Below are 26,094 nucleotides of genomic sequence, written 5' to 3'. Positions count from 1 at the left end.
CCAAGCTGACATTGAGTCACCGATCAAGGGTAAGTTGGAGCGTTTGCTCTATACGCAAGCGACATATGTGCTCCTTGTGCAAAACGGGCTGAGAAAACGTCACGGAGGTTGACGCATGGTCTAAATGAAGGTGCGTGACACGCCTGTGCGACCTGGCAGACTGCAGATGTGCTAGAGGTATGCAAAATATGTCAAGCAGCGTCCACAAACATAGCTCTGCCTCGTCTGAGGATCGAAATCACGGCCTTCAGATTATGAGACTGACACGCTACCTACTGCGCTAACGAGGCTGCACTTTCGGCTTTAGTCCTACTGTCTGAGTTTGTCATGAAATCTCTTCACCTCACAGGTTATCACGGAGGTTGACGCATGGTCTAAATGAAGGTGCGTGACACGCCTGTTCCACCTGGTAGATTGCAGATATGCTAGAGGTCAGGCTTCAGTCCTACTTTCTGAGCTTGCCAAGAAATCTCTTCAGCTCACAGCTTATCGTGTAGCTCTCTGCGGAGAGGGAAATTGTTTTCTTCATTGTTGTGGACTGAGATGATGACTTGATGTGGTTTTGCCCCTCAATTCTCCATTTCTCCATATTTGCAAAAGCTCAAACTCACACACAGGAACCTAGGGACCAAACTGGTAGCTTTGCCAAACCAATGAATTTCAGATCGGTCAATTTCCTATGATGGGTACGAGGGGATGAACAATTGCGGCATTTCCTGACGCTATGGCCGCGTGACATTTTGTGCGCTAGTGTGGAACAGCTAAGAGTCCTGCTCTGGCTCTGCCAATCCACGGCCTAAAATGCTTCTCATAAGACAGTCTGTTTCTGCCCGGTTCTGACCCGGGGACCTTTCGCGTGTAAAGCGAACGTGATGACCACTACACTACAGAAACCACAGACAGTCAGCTTCCTAATGGAGCTCTGTTTAGGAGCACAGCAGAAAAACAACCTTATCTCTCCTGTTGCATCCCCAAAAAAAGGATGCAGGAGAAACCTACAGAATTGTGCAGCAATTGTCCACTATCTATCTATGAACTTTACTTCATTCAGTTAGCAGTGTAATGCACAGGATACGTGCCCTGTTGTGATAATAGTCCCACATTTAGCAAAGAAAAAGCAAACTGAGCTGGAAAATCACGCAAGATACCAGAGCAGCCATGGCTTGGATGATATTACCTCCTAGCTCTGACGGTATTATTACTTCTCATCCACACTACTAGGTTTGCCATTTCTGCAACTACAACTACCACCACCTCCACTGACACTGCCAACAACAACAGGAGCCAAAGCTATGAAATGAGGCAGTTTGTAGGCTCTCAAGCTATCTCAGAGTCCAAATATTTCAGTCTAGGTACGTGCAGTTTCCGTTTGCCAAGCTGACAGTGAGTCACCGATCAAGGGTAAGTTGGAGCGTTTGCTCTATTGGCAAGCGACATATGTGCTCCTTGTGCAAAATGGGCTGAGAAAACGTCACGGAGGTTGACGCATGGTCTAAATGAAGGTGCGTGACACGCCTGTGCGACCTGGCAGATTGCAGATGTGCTAGAGGTATGCAAAATATGTCAAGCAGCATCCACAAACATAGTTCTGCCTCGTCTGAGGATCGAAATCACGGCCTTCAGATTATGAGACTGACACGCTACCTACTGCGCTAACGAGGCTGCACTTTCGGCTTTAGTCCTACTGTCTGAGTTTGTCATGAAATCTCTTCACCTCACAGGTTATCACGGAGGTTGACGCATGGTCTAAATGAAGGTGCGTGACACGCCTGTTCCACCTGGTAGATTGCAGATATGCTAGAGGTCAGGCTTCAGTCCTACTTTCTGAGCTTGCCAAGAAATCTCTTCAGCTCACAGCTTATCGTGTAGCTCTCTGCGGAGAGGGAAATTGTTTTCTTCATTGTTGTGGACTGAGATGATGACTTGATGTGGTTTTGCCCCTCAATTCTCCATTTCTCCATATTTGCAAAAGCTCAAACTCACACACAGGAACCTAGGGACCAAACTGGTAGCTTTGCCAAACCAATGAATTTCAGATCGGTCAATTTCCTATGATGGGTACGAGGGGATGAACAATTGCGGCATTTCCTGACGCTATGGCCGCGTGACATTTTGTGCGCTAGTGTGGAACAGCTAAGAGTCCTGCTCTGGCTCTGCCAATCCACGGCCTAAAATGCTTCTCATAAGACAGTCTGTTTCTGCCCGGTTCTGACCCGGGGACCTTTCGCGTGTAAAGCGAACGTGATGACCACTACACTACAGAAACCACAGACAGTCAGCTTCCTAATGGAGCTCTGTTTAGGAGCACAGCAGAAAAACAACCTTATCTCTCCTGTTGCATCCCCAAAAAAAGGATGCAGGAGAAACCTACAGAATTGTGCAGCAATTGTCCACTATCTATCTATGAACTTTACTTCATTCAGTTAGCAGTGTAATGCACAGGATACGTGCCCTGTTGTGATAATAGTCCCACATTTAGCAAAGAAAAAGCAAACTGAGCTGGAAAATCACGCAAGATACCAGAGCAGCCATGGCTTGGATGATATTACCTCCTAGCTCTGACGGTATTATTACTTCTCATCCACACTACTAGGTTTGCCATTTCTGCAACTACAACTACCACCACCTCCACTGACACTGCCAACAACAACAGGAGCCAAAGCTATGAAATGAGGCAGTTTGTAGGCTCTCAAGCTATCTCAGAGTCCAAATATTTCAGTCTAGGTACGTGCAGTTTCCGTTTGCCAAGCTGACAGTGAGTCACCGATCAAGGGTAAGTTGGAGCGTTTGCTCTATTGGCAAGCGACATATGTGCTCCTTGTGCAAAATGGGCTGAGAAAACGTCACGGAGGTTGACGCATGGTCTAAATGAAGGTGCGTGACACGCCTGTGCGACCTGGCAGATTGCAGATGTGCTAGAGGTATGCAAAATATGTCAAGCAGCATCCACAAACATAGTTCTGCCTCGTGTGAGGATCGAACTCTCAGCCTTCAGATTATGAGACTGACGCGCTACCAACTGTGCTAACGAGGCTGCACTTTATGCATTAGTCCTACTGTCTGAGTTTGTCATGAAATCTCTTCACCTCACAGGTTATCACGGAGGTTGACGCATGGTCTAAATGAAGGTGCGTGACACGTCTGTTCCACCTGGTAGATTGCAGATATGCTAGAGGTCAGGCTTCAGTCCTACTTTCTGAGCTTGCCAAGAAATCTCTTCAGCTCACAGCTTATCGTGTAGCTCTCTCCGGAGAGGGAAATTGTTTTCTTCATTGTTGTGGACTAAGATGATGACATGATGTGGTTTTGCCCCTCAATTCTCCATTTCTCCATATTTGCAAAAGCTCAAACTCACACACAGGAACCTAGGGACCAAACTGGTAGCTTTGCCAAACCAATGAATTTCAGATCGGTCAATTTCCTATGATGGGTACGAGGGGATGAACAATTGCGGCATTTCCTGACGCTATGGCCGCGTGACATTTTGTGCGCTAGTGTGGAACAGCTAAGAGTCCTGCTCTGGCTCTGCCAATCCACGGCCTAAAATGATTCACATTAGACAGTCTGTTTCTGCCCAGTTCTGACCCGGGGACCTTTCGCGTGTAAAGCGAACGTGATGACCACTACACTACAGAAACCACAGACAGTCAGCTTCCTAATGGAGCTCTGTTTAGGAGCACAGCAGAAAAACAACCTTATCTCTCCTGTTGCATCCCCAAAAAAAGGATGCAGGAGAAACCTACAGAATTGTGCAGCAATTGTCCACTATCTATCTATGAACTTTACTTCATTCAGTTAGCAGTGTAATGCACAGGATACGTGCCCTGTTGTGATAATAGACCCACAATTAGCAAAGTCAAAGCAAACTGAGCTGGAAAATCACGCAAGATACCAGAGCTGCCTTGGCTTGGATGGTATTACCTCCTAGCTCTGACGGTATTATTTCTTCTCATCCACACTACAAGGTTTGCCATTTCTGCAACTACAAATACCACCACCTCCACTGACACTGCCAACAACAACAGGAGCCAAAGCTATGAAATGAGGCAGTTTGTAGGCTCTCAAGCTATCTCAGAGTCCAAATATTTCAGTCTAGGTACGTGCAGTTTCCGTTTGCCAAGCTGACAGTGAGTCACCGATCAAGGGTAAGTTGGAGCGTTTGCTCTATACGCAAGCGACATATGTGCTCCTCGTGCAAAACGGGCTGAGAAAACGTCACGGAGGTTGACACATGGTCTAAATGAAGGTGCGTGACACGCCTGTGCGACGTGGCAGATTGCAGATGTGCTAGAGGTATGCAAAATACAACAAGCAGCTTCCACAAACATAGTTCTGCCTCGTCTGAGGATCGAAATCACGGCCTTCAGATTATGAGACTGACACGCTACCTACTGCGCTAACAAGGCTGCACTTTAGGCTTCAGTCCTACTGTCTGAGTTTGTCATGAAATCTCTTCACCTCACAGGTTATCACGGAGGTTGACGCATGGTCTAAATGAAGGTGCGTGACACACCTGTTCCACCTGGTAGATTGCAGATATGCTAGAGGTCAGGCTTCAGTCCTACTTTCTGAGCTTGCCAAGAAATCTCTTCAGCTCACAGCTTATCGTGTAGCTCTCTGCGGAGAGGGAAATTGTTTTCTTCATTGTTGTGGACTGAGATGATGACATGATGTGGTTTTGCCCCTCAATTCTCCATTTCTCCATATTTGCAAAAGCTCAAACTCACACACAGGAACCTAGGGACCAAACTGGTAGCTTTGCCAAACCAATGAATTTCAGATCGGTCAATTTCCTATGATGGGTACGAGGGGATGAACAATTGCGGCATTTCCTGACGCTATGGCCACGTGACATTTTGTGCGCTAGTGTGGAACAGCTAAGAGTCCTGCTCTGGCTCTGCCAATCCACGGCCTAAAATGCTTCTCATAAGACAGTCTGTTTCTGCCCGGTTCTGACCCGGGGACCTTTCGCGTGTAAAGCGAACGTGATGACCACTACACTACAGAAACCACAGACAGTCAGCTTCCTAATGGAGCTCTGTTTAGGAGCACAGCAGAAAAACAACCTTATCTCTCCTGTTGCATCCCCAAAAAAAGGATGCAGGAGAAACCTACAGAATTGTGCAGCAATTGTCCACTATCTATCTATGAACTTTACTTCATTCAGTTAGCAGTGTAATGCACAGGATACGTGCCCTGTTGTGATAATAGACCCACAATTAGCAAAGTCAAAGCAAACTGAGCTGGAAAATCACACAAGATACCAGAGCTGCCTTGGCTTGGATGGTATTACCTCCTAGCTCTGACGGTATTATTACTTCTCATCCACAATACAAGGTTTGCCATTTCTGCAACTACAACTACCACCACCTCCACTGACACTGCCAACAACAACAGGAGCCAAAGCTATGAAATGAGGCAGTTTGTAGGCTCTCAAGCTATCTCAGAGTCCAAATATTTCAGTCTAGGTACGTGCAGTATCCGTTTGCCAAGCTGACAGTGAGTCACCGATCAAGGGTAAGTTGGAGCGTTTGCTCTATACGCAAGCGACATATGTGCTCCTTGTGCAAAATGGGCTGAGAAAACGTCACGGAGGTTGACGCATGGTCTAAATGAAGGTGCGTGACACGCCAGTGCGACCTGGCAGATTGCAAATGTGCTAGAGGTATGCAAAATATGTCAAGCAGCATCCACAAACATAGTTCTGCCTCATGTGAGGATCAAACTCACAGCCTTCAGATTATGAGACTGACGCACTACCTACTGCACTAACGAGGCTGCACTTTAGGCTTCAGTCCTACTGTCTGAGTTTGTCATGAAATCTCTTCACCTCACAGGTTATCACGGAGGTTGACGCATGGTCTAAATGAAGGAGCGTGACACGCCTGTTCCACCTGGTAGATTGCAGATATGCTAGAGGTCAGGCTTCAGTCCTACTTTCTGAGCTTGCCAAGAAATCTCTTCAGCTCACAGCTTATCGTGTAGCTCTCTGCGGAGAGGGAAATTGTTTTCTTCATTGTTGTGGACTGAGATGATGACATGATGTGGTTTTGCCCCTCAATTCTCCATTTCTCCATATTTGCAAAAGCTCAAACTCACACACAGGAACCTAGGGACCAAACTGGTAGCTTTGCCAAACCAATGAATTTCAGATCGGTCAATTTCCTATGATGGGTACGAGGGGATGAACAATTGCGGCATTTCCTGACGCTATGGCCGCGTGACATTTTGTGCGCTAGTGTGGAACAGCTAAGAGTCCTGCTCTGGCTCTGCCAATCCACGGCCTAAAATGCTTCTCATAAGACAGTCTGTTTCTGCCCGGTTCTGACCCGGGGACCTTTTGCGTGTAAAGCGAACGTGATGACCACTACACTACAGAAACCACAGACAGTCAGCTTCCTAATGGAGCTCTGTTTAGGAGCACAGCAGAAAAACAACCTTATCTCTCCTGTTGCATCCCCAAAAAAAGGATGCAGGAGAAACCTACAGAATTGTGCAGCAATTGTCCACTATCTATCTATGAACTTTACTTCATTCAGTTAGCAGTGTAATGCACAGGATACGTGCCCTGTTGTGATAATAGACCCACAATTAGCAAAGTCAAAGCAAACTGAGCTGGAAAATCACGCAAGATACCAGAGCTGCCTTGGCTTGGATGGTATTACCTCCTAGCTCTGACGGTATTATTACTTCTCATCCACACTACAAGGTTTGCCATTTCTGCAACTACAACTACCACCGCCTCCACTGACACTGCCAACAACAACAGGAGCCAAAGCTATGAAATGAGGCAGTTTGTAGGCTCTGAAGCTATCTCAGAGTCCAAATATTTCAGTCTAGGTACGTGCAGTTTCCGTTTGCCAAGCTGACAGTGAGTCACCGATCAAGGGTAAGTTGGAGCGTTTGCTCTATACGCAAGCGACATATGTGCTCCTTGTGCAAAATGGGCTGAGAAAACGTCACGGAGGTTGACGCATGGTCTAAATGAAGGTGCGTGACACGCCTGTGCGACCTGGCAGATTGCAGATGTGCTAGAGGTATGCAAAATATGTCAAGCAGCATCCACAAACATAGTTCTGCCTCGTGTGAGGATCAAACTCACGGCCTTCAGATTATGAGACTGACGCGCTACCTACTGCGCTTTAGGCTTTAGTCCTACTGTCTGAGTTTGTCTTGAAATGTCTTCCATTCACAGGTTATCACGGAGGTTGACGCATGGTCTAAATGAAGGTGCGTGACACGCCTGTGCGACCTGACAGATTGCAGATGTGCAAGAGGTATGCAAAATATGTCAAGCAGCATCCACAAACATAGTTCTGCCTCGTGTGAGGATCAAACTCACGGCCTTCAGATTATGAGACTGACGCGCTACCTACTGCGCTTTAGGCATTAGTCCTACTGTCTGAGTTTGTCATGAAACCTCTTCACCTCACAGGTTATCACGGAGGTTGACGCATGGTCTAAATGAAGGTGCGTGACACGTCTGTTCCACCTGGTAGATTGCAGATATGCTAGAGGTCAGGCTTCAGTCCTACTTTCTGAGCTTGCCAAGAAATCTCTTCAGCTCACAGCTTATCGTGTAGCTCTCTCCGGAGAGGGAAATTGTTTTCTTCATTGTTGTGGACTAAGATGATGACATGATGTGGTTTTGCCCCTCAATTCTCCATTTCTCCATATTTGCAAAAGCTCAAACTCACACACAGGAACCTAGGGACCAAACTGGTAGCTTTGCCAAACCAATGAATTTCAGATCGGTCAATTTCCTATGATGGGTACGAGGGGATGAACAATTGCGGCATTTCCTGACGCTATAGCCGCGTGACATTTTGTGCGCTAGTGTGGAACAGCTAAGAGTCCTGCTCTGGCTCTGCCAATCCACGGCCTAAAATGATTCACATAAGACAGTCTGTTTCTGCCCAGTTCTGACCCGGGGACCTTTCGCGTGTAAAGCGAACGTGATGACCACTACACTACAGAAACCACAGACAGTCAGCTTCCTAATGGAGCTCTGTTTAGGAGCACAGCAGAAAAACAACCTTATCTCTCCTGTTGCATCCCCAAAAAAAGGATGCAGGAGAAACCTACAGAATTGTGCAGCAATTGTCCACTATCTATCTATGAACTTTACTTCATTCAGTTAGCAGTGTAATGCACAGGATACGTGCCCTGTTGTGATAATAGACCCACAATTAGCAAAGTCAAAGCAAACTGAGCTGGAAAATCACGCAAGATACCAGAGCTGCCTTGGCTTGGATGGTATTACCTCCTAGCTCTGACGGTATTATTACTTCTCATCCACACTACAAGGTTTGCCATTTCTGCAACTACAACTACCACCACCTCCACTGACACTGCCAACAACAACAGGAGCCAAAGCTATGAAATGAGGCAGTTTGTAGGCTCTCAAGCTATCTCAGAGTCCAAATATTTCAGTCTAGGTACGTGCAGTTTCCGTTTGCCAAGCTGACAGTGAGTCACCGATCAAGGGTAAGTTGGAGCGTTTGCTCTATACGCAAGCGACATATGTGCTCCTCGTGCAAAACGGGCTGAGAAAACGTCACGGAGGTTGACGCATGGTCTAAATGAAGGTGCGTGACACGCCTGTGCGACGTGGCAGATTGCAGATGTGCTAGAGGTATGCAAAATACAACAAGCAGCTTCCACAAACATAGTTCTGCCTCGTCTGAGGATCGAAATCACAGCCTTCAGATTATGAGACTGACACGCTACCTACAGCACTTTAGGCTTTAGTCCTACTGTCTGAGTTTGTCTTGAAATCTCTTCCATTCACAGGTTATCACGGAGGTTGACGCATGGTCTAAATGAAGGTGCGTGACACGCCTGTTCGACCTGGTAGATTGCAGATATGCTAGAGGTCAGGCTTCAGTCCTACTTTCTGAGCTTGCCAAGAAATCTCTTCAGCTCACAGCTTATCGTGTAGCTCTCTGCGGAGAGGGAAATTGTTTTCTTCATTGTTGTGGACTGAGATGATGACATGATGTGGTTTTGCCCCTCAATTCTCCATTTCTCCATATTTGCAAAAGCTCAAACTCACACACAGGAACCTAGGGACCAAACTGGTAGCTTTGCCAAACCAATGAATTTCAGATCGGTCAATTTCCTATGATGGGTACGAGGGGATGAACAATTGCGGTATTTCCTGACGCTATGGCCGCGTGACATTTTGTGCGCTAGTGTGGAACAGCTAAGAGTCCTGCTCTGGCTCTGCCAATCCACGGCCTAAAATGCTTCTCATAAGACAGTCTGTTTCTGCCCGGTTCTGACCCGGGGACCTTTCGCGTGTAAAGCGAACGTGATGACCACTACACTACAGAAACCACAGACAGTCAGCTACCTAATGGAGCTCTGTTTAGGAGCACAGCAGAAAAACAACCTTATCTCTCCTGTTGCATCCCCAAAAAAAGGATGCAGGAGAAACCTACAGAATTGTGCAGCAATTGTCCACTATCTATCTATGAACTTTACTTCATTCAGTTAGCAGTGTAATGCACAGGATACGTGCCCTGTTGTGATAATAGTCCCACATTTAGCAAAGAAAAAGCAAACTGAGCTGGAAAATCACGCAAGATACCAGAGCAGCCATGGCTTGGATGGTATTACCTCCTAGCTCTGACGGTATTATTACTTCTCATCCACACTACAAGGTTTGCCATTTCTGCAACTACAACTACCACCACCTCCACTGACACTGCCAACAACAACAGGAGCCAAAGCTATGAAATGAGGCAGTTTGTAGGCTCTCAAGCTATCTCAGAGTCCAAATATTTCAGTCTAGGTACGTGCAGTTTCCGTTTGCCAAGCTGACAGTGAGTCACCGATCAAGGGTAAGTTGGAGCGTTTGCTCTATACGCAAGCGACATATGTGCTCCTTGTGCAAAACGGGCTGAGAAAACGTCACGGAGGTTGACGCATGGTCTAAATGAAGGTGCGTGACACGCCTGTGCGACGTGGCAGATTGCAGATGTGCTAGAGGTATGCAAAATACAACAAGCAGCTTCCACAAACATAGTTCTGCCTCGTGTGTGGATCGAACTCACGGCCTTCAGATTATGAGACTGACGCGCTACCGACTGCACTTAAGGCTTCAGTCCTACTGTCTGAGTTTGTCATGAAATCTCTTCACCTCACAGGTTATCACGGAGGTTGACGCATGGTCTAAATGAAGGTGCGTGACACGCCTGTTCCACCTGGTAGATTGCAGATATGCTAGAGGTCAGGCTTCAGTCCTACTTTCTGAGCTTGCCAAGAAATCTCTTCAGCTCACAGCTTATCGTGTAGCTCTCTGCGGAGAGGGAAATTGTTTTCTTCATTGTTGTGGACTGAGATGATGACATGATGTGGTTTTGCCCCTCAATTCTCCATTTCTCCATATTTGCAAAAGCTCAAACTCACACACAGGAACCTAGGGACCAAACTGGTAGCTTTGCCAAACCAATGAATTTCAGATCGGTCAATTTCCTATGATGGGTACGAGGGGATGAACAATTGCGGCATTTCCTGACGCTATGGCCGCGTGACATTTTGTGCGCTAGTGTGGAACAGCTAAGAGTCCTGCTCTGGCTCTGCCAATCCACGGCCTAAAATGATTCTCATAAGACAGTCTGTTTCTGCCCGGTTCTGACCCGGGGACCTTTCGCGTGTAAAGCGAACGTGATGACCACTACTCTACAGAAACCACAGACAGTCAGCTTCCTAATGCAGCTCTGTTTAGGAGCACAGCAGAAAAACAACCTTATCTCTCCTGTTGCATCCCCAAAAAAAGGATGCAGGAGAAACCTACAGAATTGTGCAGCAATTGTCCACTATCTATCTATGAACTTTACTTCATTCAGTTAGCAGTGTAATGCACAGGATACGTGCCCTGTTGTGATAATAGTCCCACATTTAGCAAAGAAAAAGCAAACTGAGCTGGAAAATCACGCAAGATACCAGAGCAGCCATGGCTTGGATGGTATTACCTCCTAGCTCTGACGGTATTATTACTTCTCATCCACACTACAAGGTTTGCCATTTCTGCAACTACAACTACCACCACCTCCACTGACACTGCCAACAACAACAGGAGCCAAAGCTATGAAATGAGGCAGTTTGTAGGCTCTCAAGCTATCTCAGAGTCCAAATATTTCAGTCTAGGTACGTGCAGTTTCCGTTTGCCAAGCTGACAGTGAGTCACCGATCAAGGGTAAGTTGGAGCGTTTGCTCTATACGCAAGCGACATATGTGCTCCTTGTGGAAAATGGGCTGAGAAAACGTCACGGAGGTTGACGCATGGTCTAAATGAAGGTGCGTGACACGCCTGTGCGACCTGGCAGATTGCAAATGTGCTGGAGGTATGCAAAATATGTCAAGCAGCATCCACAAAACATAGTTCTGCCTTGTGTGAGGATCAAACTCACAGCCTTCAGATTATGAGACTGACACGCTACCTACTGCGCTAACGAGGCTGCACTGTAGGCTTTAGTCCTACTGTCTGAGTTTGTCATGAAATCTCTTCACCTCACAGGTTATCACGGAGGTTGACGCATGGTATAAATGAAGGTGCGTGACACGCCTGTTCCACCTGGTAGATTGCAGATATGCTAGAGGTCAGGCTTCAGTCCTACTTTCTGAGCTTGCCAAGAAATCTCTTCAGCTCACAGCTTATCGTGTAGCTCTCTGCGGAGAGGGAAATTGTTTTCTTCATTGTTGTGGACTGAGATGATGACATGATGTGGTTTTGCCCCTCAATTCTCCATTTCTCCATATTTGCAAAAGCTCAAACTCACACACAGGAACCTAGGGACCAAACTGGTAGCTTTGCCAAACCAATGAATTTCAGATCGGTCAATTTCCTATGATGGGTACGAGGGGATGAACAATTGCGGCATTTCCTGACGCTATGGCCACGTGACATTTTGTGCGCTAGTGTGGAACAGCTAAGAGTCCTGCTCTGGCTCTGCCAATCCACGGCCTAAAATGCTTCTCATAAGACAGTCTGTTTCTGCCCAGTTCTGACCCGGGGACCTTTCGCGTGTAAAGCGAACGTGATGACCACTACACTACAGAAACCACAGACAGTCAGCTTCCTAATGGAGCTCTGTTTAGGAGCACAGCAGAAAAACAACCTTATCTCTCCTGTTGCATCCCCAAAAAAAGGATGCAGGAGAAACCTACAGAATTGTGCAGCAATTGTCCACTATCTATCTATGAACTTTACTTCATTCAGTTAGCAGTGTAATGCACAGGATACGTGCCCTGTTGTGATAATAGTCCCACATTTAGCAAAGTCAAAGCAAACTGAGCTGGAAAATCACGCAAGATACCAGAGCAGCCATGGCTTGGATGGTATTACCTCCTAGCTCTGACGGTATTATTACTTCTCATCCACACTACAAGGTTTGCCATTTCTGCAACTACAACTACCACCACCTCCACTGACACTGCCAACAACAACAGGAGCCAAAGCTATGAAATGAGGCAGTTTGTAGGCTCTCAAGCTATCTCAGAGTCCAAATATTTCAGTCTAGGTACGTGCAGTTTCCGTTTGCCAAGCTGACAGTGAGTCACCGATCAAGGGTAAGTTGGAGCGTTTGCTCTATACGCAAGCGACATATGTGCTCCTTGTGCAAAACGGGCTGAGAAAACGTCACGGAGGTTTAACGCATGGTCTAAATGAAGGTGCGTGACACGCCTGTGCGACGTGGCAGATTGCAGATGTGCTAGAGGTATGCAAAATACAACAAGCAGCTTCCACAAACATAGTTCTGCCTCGTGTGTGGATCGAACTCACGGCCTTCAGATTATGAGACTGACGCGCTACCTACTGCACTTAAGGCTTCAGTCCTACTGTCTGAGTTTGTCATGAAATCTCTTCACCTCACAGGTTATCACGGAGGTTGACGCATGGTCTAAATGAAGGTGCGTGACACGCCTGTTCCACCTGGTAGATTGCAGATATGCTAGAGGTCAGGCTTCAGTCCTACTTTCTGAGCTTGCCAAGAAATCTCTTCAGCTCACAGCTTATCGTGTAGCTCTCTGCGGAGAGGGAAATTGTTTTCTTCATTGTTGTGGACTGAGATGATGACATGATGTGGTTTTGCCCCTCAATTCTCCATTTCTCCATATTTGCAAAAGCTCAAACTCACACACAGGAACCTAGGGACCAAACTGGTAGCTTTGCCAAACCAATGAATTTCAGTTCGGTCAATTTCCTATGATGGGTACGAGGGGATGAACAATTGCGGCATTTCCTGACGCTATGGCCGCGTGACATTTTGTGCGCTAGTGTGGAACAGCTAAGAGTCCTGCTCTGGCTCTGCCAATCCACGGCCTAAAATGCTTCTCATAAGACAGTCTGTTTCTGCCCGGTTCTGACCCGGGGACCTTTCGCGTGTAAAGCGAACGTGATGACCACTACACTACAGAAACCACAGACAGTCAGCTTCCTAATGGAGCTCTGTTTAGGAGCACAGCAGAAAAACAACCTTATCTCTCCTGTTGCATCCCCAAAAAAAGGATGCAGGAGAAACCTACAGAATTGTGCAGCAATTGTCCACTATCTATCTATGAACTTTACTTCATTCAGTTAGCAGTGTAATGCACAGGATACGTGCCCTGTTGTGATAATAGTCCCACATTTAGCAAAGAAAAAGCAAACTGAGCTGGAAAATCACGCAAGATACCAGAGCAGCCATGGCTTGGATGGTATTACCTCCTAGCTCTGACGGTATTATTACTTCTCATCCACACTACAAGGTTTGCCATTTCTGCAACTACAACTACCACCACCTCCACTGACACTGCCAACAACAACAGGAGCCAAAGCTATGAAATGAGGCAGTTTGTAGGCTCTCAAGCTATCTCAGAGTCCAAATATTTCAGTCTAGGTACGTGCAGTTTCCGTTTGCCAAGCTGACAGTGAGTCACCGATCAAGGGTAAGTTGGAGCGTTTGCTCTATACGCAAGCGACATATGTGCTCCTTGTGCAAAACGGGCTGAGAAAACGTCACGGAGGTTGACGCATGGTCTAAATGAAGGTGCGTGACACGCCTGTGCGACGTGGCAGATTGCAGATGTGCTAGAGGTATGCAAAATACAACAAGCAGCTTCCACAAAAATAGTTCTGCCTCGTGTGTGGATCGAACTCACGGCCTTCAGATTATGAGACTGATGTGCTACCTACTGCACTTAAGGCTTCAGTCCTACTGTCTGAGTTTGTCATGAAATCTCTTCACCTCACAGGTTATCACGGAGGTTGACGCATGGTATAAATGAAGGTGTGTGACACGCCTGTTCCACCTGGTAGATTGCAGATATGCTAGAGGTCAGGCTTCAGTCCTACTTTCTGAGCTTGCCAAGAAATCTCTTCAGCTCACAGCTTATCGTTTAGCTCTCTGCGGAGAGGGAAATTGTTTTCTTCATTGTTGTGGACTGAGATGATGACATGATGTGGTTTTGCCCCTCAATTCTCCATTTCTCCATATTTGCAAAAGCTCAAACTCACACACAGGAACCTAGGGACCAAAACTGGTAGCTTTGCCAAACCAATGAATTTCAGTTCGGTCAATTTCCTATGATGGGTACGAGGGGATGAACAATTGCGGCATTTCCTGACGCTATGGCCGCGTGACATTTTGTGCGCTAGTGTGGAACAGCTAAGAGTCCTGCTCTGGCTCTGCCAATCCACGGCCTAAAATGCTTCTCATAAGACAGTCTGTTTCTGCCCGGTTCTGACCCGGGGACCTTTCGCGTGTAAAGCGAACGTGATGACCACTACACTACAGAAACCACAGACAGTCAGCTTCCTAATGGAGCTCTGTTTAGGAGCACAGCAGAAAAACAACCTTATCTCTCCTGTTGCATCCCCAAAAAAAGGATGCAGGAGAAACCTACAGAATTGTGCAGCAATTGTCCACTATCTATCTATGAACTTTACTTCATTCAGTTAGCAGTGTAATGCACAGGATACGTGCCCTGTTGTGATAATAGTCCCACATTTAGCAAAGAAAAAGCAAACTGAGCTGGAAAATCACGCAAGATACCAGAGCAGCCATGGCTTGGATGGTATTACCTCCTAGCTCTGACGGTATTATTACTTCTCATCCACACTACAAGGTTTGCCATTTCTGCAACTACAACTACCACCACCTCCACTGACACTGCCAACAACAACAGGAGCCAAAGCTATGAAATGAGGCAGTTTGTAGGCTCTCAAGCTATCTCAGAGTCCAAATATTTCAGTCTAGGTACGTGCAGTTTCCGTTTTCCAAGCTGACAGTGAGCCACCGATCAAGGGTAAGTTGGAGCGTTTGCTCTATACGCAAGCGACATATGTGCTCCTTGTGCAAAACGGGCTGAGAAAACGTCACGGAGGTTGACGCATGGTCTAAATGAAGGTGCGTGACACGCCTGTGCGACGTGGCAGATTGCAGATGTGCTAGAGGTATGCAAAATACAACAAGCAGCTTCCACAAACATAGTTCTGCCTCGTGTGTGGATCGAACTCACGGCCTTCAGATTATGAGACTGACGCGCTACCTACTGCACTTAAGGCTTCAGTCCTACTGTCTGAGATTGTCATGAAATCTCTTCACCTCACAGGTTATCACGGAGGTTGACGCATGGTCTAAATGAAGGTGCGTGACACGCCTTTTCCACCTGGTAGATTGCAGATATGCTAGAGGTCAGGCTTCAGTCCTACTTTCTGAGCTTGCCAAGAAATCTCTTCAGCTCACAGCTTATCGTGTAGCTCTCTGCGGAGAGGGAAATTGTTTTCTTCATTGTTGTGGACTGAGATGATGACGTGATGTGGTTTTGCCCCTCAATTCTCCATTTCTCCATATTTGCAAAAGCTCAAACTCACACACAGGAACCTAGGGACCAAACTGGTAGCTTTGCCAAACCAATGAATTTCAGATCGGTCAATTTCCTATGATGGGTACGAGGGGATGAACAATTGCGGCATTTCCTGACGCTATGGCCGCGTGACATTTTGTGCGCTAGTGTGGAACAGCTAAGAGTCCTGCTCTGGCTCTGCCAATCCACGGCCTAAAATGCTTCTCATAAGACAATCTGTTTCTGCCCGGTTCTGACCCGGGGACCTTTCGCGTGTAAAGCGAACGTGATGACCACTACACTACTGAAACCACAGACAGTCAGCTTCCTAATGGAGCTCTGTTTAGGAGCACAGCAGAAAAACAACCTTATCTCTCCTGTTGCATCCCCAAAAAAAGGATGCAGGAGAAACCTACAGAATTGTGCAGCAATTGTCCACTATCTATCTATGAACTTTACTTCATTCAGTTAGCAGTGTAATGCACAGGATACGTGCCCTGTTGTGATAATAGTCCCACATTTAGCAAAGAAAAAGCAAACTGAGCTGGAAAATCACGCAAGATACCAGAGCAGCCATGGCTTGGATGGTATTACCTCCTAGCTCTGACGGTATTATTACTTCTCATCCACACTACAAGGTTTGCCATTTCTGCAACTACAACTACCACCACCTCCACTGACACTGCCAACAACAACAGGAGCCAAAGCTATGAAATGAGGCAGTTTGTAGGCTCTCAAGCTATCTCAGAGTCCAAATATTTCAGTCTAGGTACGTGCAGTTTCCGTTTGCCAAGCTGACAGTGAGTCACCGATCAAGGGTAAGTTGGAGCGTTTGCTCTATACGCAAGCGACATATGTGCTCCTTGTGCAAAACGGGCTGAGAAAACGTCACGGAGGTTGATGCATGGTCTAAATGAAGGTGCGTGACACGCCTGTGCGAAGTGGCAGATTGCAGATGTGCTAGAGGTATGCAAAATACAACAAGCAGCTTCCACAAACATAGTTGTGCCTCGTGTGTGGATCAAACTCACGGCCTTCAGATTATGAGACTGACGCGCTACCTACTGCACTTAAGGCTTCAGTCCTACTGTCTGAGTTTGTCATGAAATCTCTTCACCTCACAGGTTATCACGGAGGTTGACGCATGGTCTAAATGAAGGTGCGTGACACGCCTGTTCCACCTGGTAGATTGCAGATATGCTAGAGGTCAGGCTTCAGTCCTACTTTCTGAGCTTGCCAAGAAATCTCTTCAGCTCACAGCTTATCGTGTAGCTCTCTGCGGAGAGGGAAATTGTTTTCTTCATTGTTGTGGACTGAGATGATGACATGATGTGGTTTTGCCCCTCAATTCTCCATTTCTCCATATTTGCAAAAGCTCAAACTCACACACAGGAACCTAGGGACCAAACTGGTAGCTTTGCCAAACCAATGAATTTCAGATCGGTCAATTTCCTATGATGGGTACGAGGGGATGAACAATTGCGGCATTTCCTGACGCTATGGCCGCGTGACATTTTGTGCGCTAGTGTGGAACAGCTAAGAGTCCTGCTCTGGCTCTGCCAATCCACGGCCTAAAATGCTTCTCATAAGACAGTCTGTTTCTGCCCGGTTCTGACCCGGGGACCTTTCGCGTGTAAAGCGAACGTGATGACCACTACACTACAGAAAGTCAGCTTCCTAATGGAGCTCTGTTTAGGAGCACAGCAGAAAAACAACCTTATCTCTCCTGTTGCATCCCCAAAAAAAGGATGCAGGAGAAACCTACAGAATTGTGCAGCAATTGTCCACTATCTATCTATGAACTTTACTTCATTCAGTTAGCAGTGTAATGCACAGGATACGTGCCCTGTTGTGATAATAGTCCCACATTTAGCAAAGAAAAAGCAAACTGAGCTGGAAAATCACGCAAGATACCAGAGCAGCCATAGCTTGGATGGAATTACCTCCTAGCTCTGACGGTATTATTACTTCTCATCCACACTACAAGGTTTGCCATTTCTGCAACTACAACTACCACCACCTCCACTGACACTGCCAACAACAACAGGAGCCAAAGCTATGAAATGAGGCAGTTTGTAGGCTCTCAAGCTATCTCAGAGTCCAAATATTTCAGTCTAGGTACGTGCAGTTTCCGTTTGCCAAGCTGACAGTGAGTCACCGATCAAGGGTAAGTTGGAGCGTTTGCTCTATACGCAAGCGACATATGTGCTCCTTGTGCAAAACGGGCTGAGAAAACGTCACGGAGGTTGACGCATGGTCTAAATGAAGGTGCGTGACACGCCTGTGCGACCTGGCAGATTGCAGATGTGCTAGAGGTATGCAAAATACAACAAGCAGCTTCCACAAACATAGTTGTGCCTCGTGTGTGGATCGAACTCACGGCCTTCAGATTATGAGACTGACGCGCTACCTTCTGCACTTAAGGCTTCAGTCCTACTGTCTGAGTTTGTCATGAAATCTCTTCACCTCACAGGTTATCACGGAGGTTGACACATGGTCTAAATGAAGGTGCGTGACACGCCTGTTCCACCTGGTAGATTGCAGATATGCTAGAGGTCAGGCTTCAGTCCTACTTTCTGAGCTTGCCAAGAAATCTCTTCAGCTCACAGCTAATCGTGTAGCTCTCTGCGGAGAGGGAAATTGTTTTCTTCATTGTTGTGGACTGAGATGATGACATGATGTGGTTTTGCCCCTCAATTCTCCATTTCTCCATATTTGCAAAAGCTCAAACTCACACACAGGAACCTAGGGACCAAACTGGTAGCTTTGCCAAACCAATGAATTTCAGATCGGTCAATTTCCTATGATGGGTACGAGGGGATGAACAATTGCGGCATTTCCTGACGCTATGGCCGCGTGACATTTTGTGCGCTAGTGTGGAACAGCTAAGAGTCCTGCTCTGGCTCTGCCAATCCATGGCCTAAAATGCTTCTCATAAGACAGTCTGTTTCTGCCCGGTTCTGACCCGGGGACCTTTCGCGTGTAAAGCAAACGTGATGACCACTACACTACAGAAACCACAGACAGTCAGCTTCCTAATGGAGCTCTGTTTAGGAGCACAGCAGAAAAACAACCTTATCTCTCCTGTTGCATCCCCAAAAAAAGGATGCAGGTGAAACCTACAGAATTGTGCAGCAATTGTCCACTATCTATCTATGAACTTTACTTCATTCAGTTAGCAGTGTAATGCACAGGATACGTGCCCTGTTGTGATAATAGTCCCACATTTAGCAAAGAAAAAGCAAACTGAGCTGGAAAATCACGCAAGATACCAGAGCAGCCATGGCTTGGATGGAATTACCTCCTAGCTCTGACGGTATTATTACTTCTCATCCACACTACAAGGTTTGCCATTTCTGCAACTACAACTACCACCACCTCCACTGACGCTGCCAACAACAACAGGAGCCAAAGCTATGAAATGAGGCAGTTTGTAGGCTCTCAAGCTATCTCAGAGTCCAAATATTTCAGTCTAGGTACGTGCAGTTTCCGTTTGCCAAGCTGACAGTGAGTCACCGATCAAGGGTAAGTTGGAGCGTTTGCTCTATACGCAAGCGACATATGTGCTCCTTGTGCAAAACGGGCTGAGAAAACGTCACGGAGGTTGACGCATGGTCTAAATGAAGGTGCGTGACACGCCTGTGCGACTTGGCAGACTGCAGATGTGCTAGAGGTATGCAAAATATGTCAAGCAGCGTCCACAAACATAGTTCTGCCTCGTGTGAGGATCGAACTCACAGCCTTCAGATTATGAGACTGACGCGCTACCTACTGTGCTAACGAGGCTGCACTTTAGGCTTTAGTCCTACTGTCTGAGTTTGTCATGAAATCTCTTCACCTCACAGGTTATCACGGAGGTTGACGCACGGTCTAAATGAAGGTGTGTGACACGCCTGTTCCACCTGGTAGATTGCAGATATGCTAGAGGTCAGGCTTCAGTCCTACTTTCTGAGCTTGCCAAGAAATCTCTTCAGCTCACAGCTTATCGTGTAGCTCTCTGCGGAGAGGGAAATTGTTTTCTTCATTGTTGTGGACTGAGATGATGACATGATGTGGTTTTGCCCCTCAATTCTCCATTTCTCCATATTTGCAAAAGCTCAAACTCACACACAGGAACCTAGGGACCAAACTGGTAGCTTTGCCAAAACAATGAATTTCAGATCGGTCAATTTCCTATGATGGGTACGAGGGGATGAACAATTGCGGCATTTCCTGACGCTATGGCCGCGTGACATTTTGTGCGCTAGTGTGGAACAGCTAAGAGTCCTGCTCTGGCTCTGCCAATCCACGGCCTAAAATGCTTCTCATAAGACAGTCAGTTTCTGCCCGGTTCTGTCCCGGGGACCTTTCGCGTGTAAAGCGAACGTGATGACCACTACACTACAGAAAGTCAGCTTCCTAATGGAGCTCTGTTTAGGAGCACAGCAGAAAAACAACCTTATCTCTCCTGTTGCATCCCCAAAAAAAGGATGCAGGAGAAACCTACAGAATTGTGCAGCAATTGTCCACTATCTATCTATGAACTTTACTTCATTCAGTTAGCAGTGTAATGCACAGGATACGTGCCCTGTTGTGATAATTGTCCCACATTTAGCAAAGAAAAAGCAAACTGAGCTGGAAAATCACGCAAGATACCAGAGCAGCCATGGCTTGGATGGAATTACCTCCTAGCTCTGACGGTATTATTACTTCTCATCCACACTACAAGGTTTGCCATTTCTGCAACTACAACTACCACCACCTCCACTGACGCTGCCAACAACAACAGGAGCCAAAGCTATGAAATGAGGCAGTTTGTAGGCTCTCAAGCTATCTCAGAGTCCAAATATTTCAGTCTAGGTACGTGCAGTTTCCGTTTGCCAAGCTGACATTGAGTCACCGATCAAGGGTAAGTTGGAGCGTTTGCTCTATACGCAAGCGACATATGTGCTCCTTGTGCAAAACGGGCTGAGAAAACGTCACGGAGGTTGACGCATGGTCTAAATGAAGGTGCGTGACACGCCTGTGCGACCTGGCAGACTGCAGATGTGCTAGAGGTATGCAAAATATGTCAAGCAGCGTCCACAAACATAGCTCTGCCTCGTCTGAGGATCGAAATCACGGCCTTCAGATTATGAGACTGACACGCTACCTACTGCGCTAACGAGGCTGCACTTTCGGCTTTAGTCCTACTGTCTGAGTTTGTCATGAAATCTCTTCACCTCACAGGTTATCACGGAGGTTGACGCATGGTCTAAATGAAGGTGCGTGACACGCCTGTTCCACCTGGTAGATTGCAGATATGCTAGAGGTCAGGCTTCAGTCCTACTTTCTGAGCTTGCCAAGAAATCTCTTCAGCTCACAGCTTATCGTGTAGCTCTCTGCGGAGAGGGAAATTGTTTTCTTCATTGTTGTGGACTGAGATGATGACTTGATGTGGTTTTGCCCCTCAATTCTCCATTTCTCCATATTTGCAAAAGCTCAAACTCACACACAGGAACCTAGGGACCAAACTGGTAGCTTTGCCAAACCAATGAATTTCAGATCGGTCAATTTCCTATGATGGGTACGAGGGGATGAACAATTGCGGCATTTCCTGACGCTATGGCCGCGTGACATTTTGTGCGCTAGTGTGGAACAGCTAAGAGTCCTGCTCTGGCTCTGCCAATCCACGGCCTAAAATGCTTCTCATAAGACAGTCTGTTTCTGCCCGGTTCTGACCCGGGGACCTTTCGCGTGTAAAGCGAACGTGATGACCACTACACTACAGAAAGTCAGCTTCCTAATGGAGCTCTGTTTAGGAGCACAGCAGAAAAACAACCTTATCTCTCCTGTTGCATCCCCAAAAAAAGGATGCAGGAGAAACCTACAGAATTGTGCAGCAATTGTCCACTATCTATCTATGAACTTTACTTCATTCAGTTAGCAGTGTAATGCACAGGATACGTGCCCTGTTGTGATAATTGTCCCACATTTAGCAAAGAAAAAGCAAACTGAGCTGGAAAATCACGCAAGATACCAGAGCAGCCATGGCTTGGATGGAATTACCTCCTAGCTCTGACGGTATTATTACTTCTCATCCACACTACAAGGTTTGCCATTTCTGCAACTACAACTACCACCACCTCCACTGACGCTGCCAACAACAACAGGAGCCAAAGCTATGAAATGAGGCAGTTTGTAGGCTCTCAAGCTATCTCAGAGTCCAAATATTTCAGTCTAGGTACGTGCAGTTTCCGTTTGCCAAGCTGACATTGAGTCACCGATCAAGGGTAAGTTGGAGCGTTTGCTCTATACGCAAGCGACATATGTGCTCCTTGTGCAAAACGGGCTGAGAAAACGTCACGGAGGTTGACGCATGGTCTAAATGAAGGTGCGTGACACGCCTGTGCGACCTGGCAGACTGCAGATGTGCTAGAGGTATGCAAAATATGTCAAGCAGCGTCCACAAACATAGCTCTGCCTCGTCTGAGGATCGAAATCACGGCCTTCAGATTATGAGACTGACACGCTACCTACTGCGCTAACGAGGCTGCACTTTCGGCTTTAGTCCTACTGTCTGAGTTTGTCATGAAATCTCTTCACCTCACAGGTTATCACGGAGGTTGACGCATGGTCTAAATGAAGGTGCGTGACACGCCTGTTCCACCTGGTAGATTGCAGATATGCTAGAGGTCAGGCTTCAGTCCTACTTTCTGAGCTTGCCAAGAAATCTCTTCAGCTCACAGCTTATCGTGTAGCTCTCTGCGGAGAGGGAAATTGTTTTCTTCATTGTTGTGGACTGAGATGATGACTTGATGTGGTTTTGCCCCTCAATTCTCCATTTCTCCATATTTGCAAAAGCTCAAACTCACACACAGGAACCTAGGGACCAAACTGGTAGCTTTGCCAAACCAATGAATTTCAGATCGGTCAATTTCCTATGATGGGTACGAGGGGATGAACAATTGCGGCATTTCCTGACGCTATGGCCGCGTGACATTTTGTGCGCTAGTGTGGAACAGCTAAGAGTCCTGCTCTGGCTCTGCCAATCCACGGCCTAAAATGCTTCTCATAAGACAGTCTGTTTCTGCCCGGTTCTGACCCGGGGACCTTTCGCGTGTAAAGCGAACGTGATGACCACTACACTACAGAAACCACAGACAGTCAGCTTCCTAATGGAGCTCTGTTTAGGAGCACAGCAGAAAAACAACCTTATCTCTCCTGTTGCATCCCCAAAAAAAGGATGCAGGAGAAACCTACAGAATTGTGCAGCAATTGTCCACTATCTATCTATGAACTTTACTTCATTCAGTTAGCAGTGTAATGCACAGGATACGTGCCCTGTTGTGATAATAGTCCCACATTTAGCAAAGAAAAAGCAAACTGAGCTGGAAAATCACGCAAGATACCAGAGCAGCCATGGCTTGGATGATATTACCTCCTAGCTCTGACGGTATTATTACTTCTCATCCACACTACAAGGTTTGCCATTTCTGCAACTACAACTACCACCACCTCCACTGACGCTGCCAACAACAACAGGAGCCAAAGCTATGAAATGAGGCAGTTTGTAGGCTCTCAAGCTATCTCAGAGTCCAAATATTTCAGTCTAGGTACGTGCAGTTTCCGTTTGCCAAGCTGACATTGAGTCACCGATCAAGGGTAAGTTGGAGCGTTTGCTCTATACGCAAGCGACATATGTGCTCCTTGTGCAAAACGGGCTGAGAAAACGTCACGGAGGTTGACGCATGGTCTAAATGAAGGTGCGTGACACGCCTGTGCGACCTGGCAGACTGCAGATGTGCTAGAGGTATGCAAAATATGTCAAGCAGCGTCCACAAACATAGCTCTGCCTCGTCTGAGGATCGAAATCACGGCCTTCAGATTATGAGACTGACACGCTACCTACTGCGCTAACGAGGCTGCACTTTCGGCTTTAGTCCTACTGTCTGAGTTTGTCATGAAATCTCTTCACCTCACAGGTTATCACGGAGGTTGACGCATGGTCTAAATGAAGGTGCGTGACACGCCTGTTCCACCTGGTAGATTGCAGATATGCTAGAGGTCAGGCTTCAGTCCTACTTTCTGAGCTTGCCAAGAAATCTCTTCAGCTCACAGCTTATCGTGTAGCTCTCTGCGGAGAGGGAAATTGTTTTCTTCATTGTTGTGGACTGAGATGATGACTTGATGTGGTTTTGCCCCTCAATTCTCCATTTCTCCATATTTGCAAAAGCTCAAACTCACACACAGGAACCTAGGGACCAAACTGGTAGCTTTGCCAAACCAATGAATTTCAGATCGGTCAATTTCCTATGATGGGTACGAGGGGATGAACAATTGCGGCATTTCCTGACGCTATGGCCGCGTGACATTTTGTGCGCTAGTGTGGAACAGCTAAGAGTCCTGCTCTGGCTCTGCCAATCCACGGCCTAAAATGCTTCTCATAAGACAGTCTGTTTCTGCCCGGTTCTGACCCGGGGACCTTTCGCGTGTAAAGCGAACGTGATGACCACTACACTACAGAAACCACAGACAGTCAGCTTCCTAATGGAGCTCTGTTTAGGAGCACAGCAGAAAAACAACCTTATCTCTCCTGTTGCATCCCCAAAAAAAGGATGCAGGAGAAACCTACAGAATTGTGCAGCAATTGTCCACTATCTATCTATGAACTTTACTTCATTCAGTTAGCAGTGTAATGCACAGGATACGTGCCCTGTTGTGATAATAGTCCCACATTTAGCAAAGAAAAAGCAAACTGAGCTGGAAAATCACGCAAGATACCAGAGCAGCCATGGCTTGGATGATATTACCTCCTAGCTCTGACGGTATTATTACTTCTCATCCACACTACTAGGTTTGCCATTTCTGCAACTACAACTACCACCACCTCCACTGACACTGCCAACAACAACAGGAGCCAAAGCTATGAAATGAGGCAGTTTGTAGGCTCTCAAGCTATCTCAGAGTCCAAATATTTCAGTCTAGGTACGTGCAGTTTCCGTTTGCCAAGCTGACAGTGAGTCACCGATCAAGGGTAAGTTGGAGCGTTTGCTCTATTGGCAAGCGACATATGTGCTCCTTGTGCAAAATGGGCTGAGAAAACGTCACGGAGGTTGACGCATGGTCTAAATGAAGGTGCGTGACACGCCTGTGCGACCTGGCAGATTGCAGATGTGCTAGAGGTATGCAAAATATGTCAAGCAGCATCCACAAACATAGTTCTGCCTCGTGTGAGGATCGAACTCTCAGCCTTCAGATTATGAGACTGACGCGCTACCAACTGTGCTAACGAGGCTGCACTTTATGCATTAGTCCTACTGTCTGAGTTTGTCATGAAATCTCTTCACCTCACAGGTTATCACGGAGGTTGACGCATGGTCTAAATGAAGGTGCGTGACACGTCTGTTCCACCTGGTAGATTGCAGATATGCTAGAGGTCAGGCTTCAGTCCTACTTTCTGAGCTTGCCAAGAAATCTCTTCAGCTCACAGCTTATCGTGTAGCTCTCTCCGGAGAGGGAAATTGTTTTCTTCATTGTTGTGGACTAAGATGATGACATGATGTGGTTTTGCCCCTCAATTCTCCATTTCTCCATATTTGCAAAAGCTCAAACTCACACACAGGAACCTAGGGACCAAACTGGTAGCTTTGCCAAACCAATGAATTTCAGATCGGTCAATTTCCTATGATGGGTACGAGGGGATGAACAATTGCGGCATTTCCTGACGCTATGGCCGCGTGACATTTTGTGCGCTAGTGTGGAACAGCTAAGAGTCCTGCTCTGGCTCTGCCAATCCACGGCCTAAAATGATTCACATTAGACAGTCTGTTTCTGCCCAGTTCTGACCCGGGGACCTTTCGCGTGTAAAGCGAACGTGATGACCACTACACTACAGAAACCACAGACAGTCAGCTTCCTAATGGAGCTCTGTTTAGGAGCACAGCAGAAAAACAACCTTATCTCTCCTGTTGCATCCCCAAAAAAAGGATGCAGGAGAAACCTACAGAATTGTGCAGCAATTGTCCACTATCTATCTATGAACTTTACTTCATTCAGTTAGCAGTGTAATGCACAGGATACGTGCCCTGTTGTGATAATAGACCCACAATTAGCAAAGTCAAAGCAAACTGAGCTGGAAAATCACGCAAGATACCAGAGCTGCCTTGGCTTGGATGGTATTACCTCCTAGCTCTGACGGTATTATTTCTTCTCATCCACACTACAAGGTTTGCCATTTCTGCAACTACAAATACCACCACCTCCACTGACACTGCCAACAACAACAGGAGCCAAAGCTAT

At 46.8% G+C, this 26,094-nt stretch overlaps 19 non-coding genes across 19 annotated transcripts; all 19 read right to left on the bottom strand.

Moving 5' to 3' along the window:
* Positions 1-217: 217 nt before the first annotated feature.
* trnam-cau (transfer RNA methionine (anticodon CAU)) lies at positions 218-290 on the bottom strand. The gene has a single exon. It is a non-coding gene; the product is annotated as a tRNA-Met (tRNA).
* Positions 291-821: 531 nt separating this feature from the next.
* Positions 822-894, bottom strand: trnav-uac (transfer RNA valine (anticodon UAC)). The gene has a single exon. It is a non-coding gene; the product is annotated as a tRNA-Val (tRNA).
* Positions 895-1,589: 695 nt separating this feature from the next.
* On the bottom strand, positions 1,590-1,662 carry trnam-cau (transfer RNA methionine (anticodon CAU)). The gene has a single exon. It is a non-coding gene; the product is annotated as a tRNA-Met (tRNA).
* A 531-nt stretch (positions 1,663-2,193) lies between these two features.
* On the bottom strand, positions 2,194-2,266 carry trnav-uac (transfer RNA valine (anticodon UAC)). The gene has a single exon. It is a non-coding gene; the product is annotated as a tRNA-Val (tRNA).
* Positions 2,267-2,961: 695 nt separating this feature from the next.
* On the bottom strand, positions 2,962-3,034 carry trnam-cau (transfer RNA methionine (anticodon CAU)). Its single transcript has one exon. It is a non-coding gene; the product is annotated as a tRNA-Met (tRNA).
* A 1,299-nt stretch (positions 3,035-4,333) lies between these two features.
* On the bottom strand, positions 4,334-4,406 carry trnam-cau (transfer RNA methionine (anticodon CAU)). Its single transcript has one exon. It is a non-coding gene; the product is annotated as a tRNA-Met (tRNA).
* A 531-nt stretch (positions 4,407-4,937) lies between these two features.
* trnav-uac (transfer RNA valine (anticodon UAC)) lies at positions 4,938-5,010 on the bottom strand. The gene has a single exon. It is a non-coding gene; the product is annotated as a tRNA-Val (tRNA).
* Positions 5,011-5,705: 695 nt separating this feature from the next.
* trnam-cau (transfer RNA methionine (anticodon CAU)) lies at positions 5,706-5,778 on the bottom strand. Its single transcript has one exon. It is a non-coding gene; the product is annotated as a tRNA-Met (tRNA).
* Positions 5,779-9,265: 3,487 nt separating this feature from the next.
* Positions 9,266-9,338, bottom strand: trnav-uac (transfer RNA valine (anticodon UAC)). Its single transcript has one exon. It is a non-coding gene; the product is annotated as a tRNA-Val (tRNA).
* A 2,054-nt stretch (positions 9,339-11,392) lies between these two features.
* Positions 11,393-11,465, bottom strand: trnam-cau (transfer RNA methionine (anticodon CAU)). The gene has a single exon. It is a non-coding gene; the product is annotated as a tRNA-Met (tRNA).
* Positions 11,466-13,355: 1,890 nt separating this feature from the next.
* Positions 13,356-13,428, bottom strand: trnav-uac (transfer RNA valine (anticodon UAC)). The gene has a single exon. It is a non-coding gene; the product is annotated as a tRNA-Val (tRNA).
* Positions 13,429-14,714: 1,286 nt separating this feature from the next.
* On the bottom strand, positions 14,715-14,787 carry trnav-uac (transfer RNA valine (anticodon UAC)). Its single transcript has one exon. It is a non-coding gene; the product is annotated as a tRNA-Val (tRNA).
* A 4,760-nt stretch (positions 14,788-19,547) lies between these two features.
* On the bottom strand, positions 19,548-19,620 carry trnam-cau (transfer RNA methionine (anticodon CAU)). The gene has a single exon. It is a non-coding gene; the product is annotated as a tRNA-Met (tRNA).
* A 1,290-nt stretch (positions 19,621-20,910) lies between these two features.
* Positions 20,911-20,983, bottom strand: trnam-cau (transfer RNA methionine (anticodon CAU)). Its single transcript has one exon. It is a non-coding gene; the product is annotated as a tRNA-Met (tRNA).
* A 1,290-nt stretch (positions 20,984-22,273) lies between these two features.
* trnam-cau (transfer RNA methionine (anticodon CAU)) lies at positions 22,274-22,346 on the bottom strand. Its single transcript has one exon. It is a non-coding gene; the product is annotated as a tRNA-Met (tRNA).
* A 531-nt stretch (positions 22,347-22,877) lies between these two features.
* trnav-uac (transfer RNA valine (anticodon UAC)) lies at positions 22,878-22,950 on the bottom strand. Its single transcript has one exon. It is a non-coding gene; the product is annotated as a tRNA-Val (tRNA).
* A 695-nt stretch (positions 22,951-23,645) lies between these two features.
* On the bottom strand, positions 23,646-23,718 carry trnam-cau (transfer RNA methionine (anticodon CAU)). Its single transcript has one exon. It is a non-coding gene; the product is annotated as a tRNA-Met (tRNA).
* A 531-nt stretch (positions 23,719-24,249) lies between these two features.
* On the bottom strand, positions 24,250-24,322 carry trnav-uac (transfer RNA valine (anticodon UAC)). The gene has a single exon. It is a non-coding gene; the product is annotated as a tRNA-Val (tRNA).
* A 695-nt stretch (positions 24,323-25,017) lies between these two features.
* On the bottom strand, positions 25,018-25,090 carry trnam-cau (transfer RNA methionine (anticodon CAU)). The gene has a single exon. It is a non-coding gene; the product is annotated as a tRNA-Met (tRNA).
* Positions 25,091-26,094: the final 1,004 nt, after the last annotated feature.

The sequence above is a fragment of the Amia ocellicauda genome, chromosome 13, assembly GCF_036373705.1.
Source record: "Amia ocellicauda isolate fAmiCal2 chromosome 13, fAmiCal2.hap1, whole genome shotgun sequence".
Taxonomy (NCBI): domain Eukaryota; kingdom Metazoa; phylum Chordata; class Actinopteri; order Amiiformes; family Amiidae; genus Amia; species Amia ocellicauda.
This window is presented reverse-complemented; position numbering and strand designations above follow the sequence as displayed.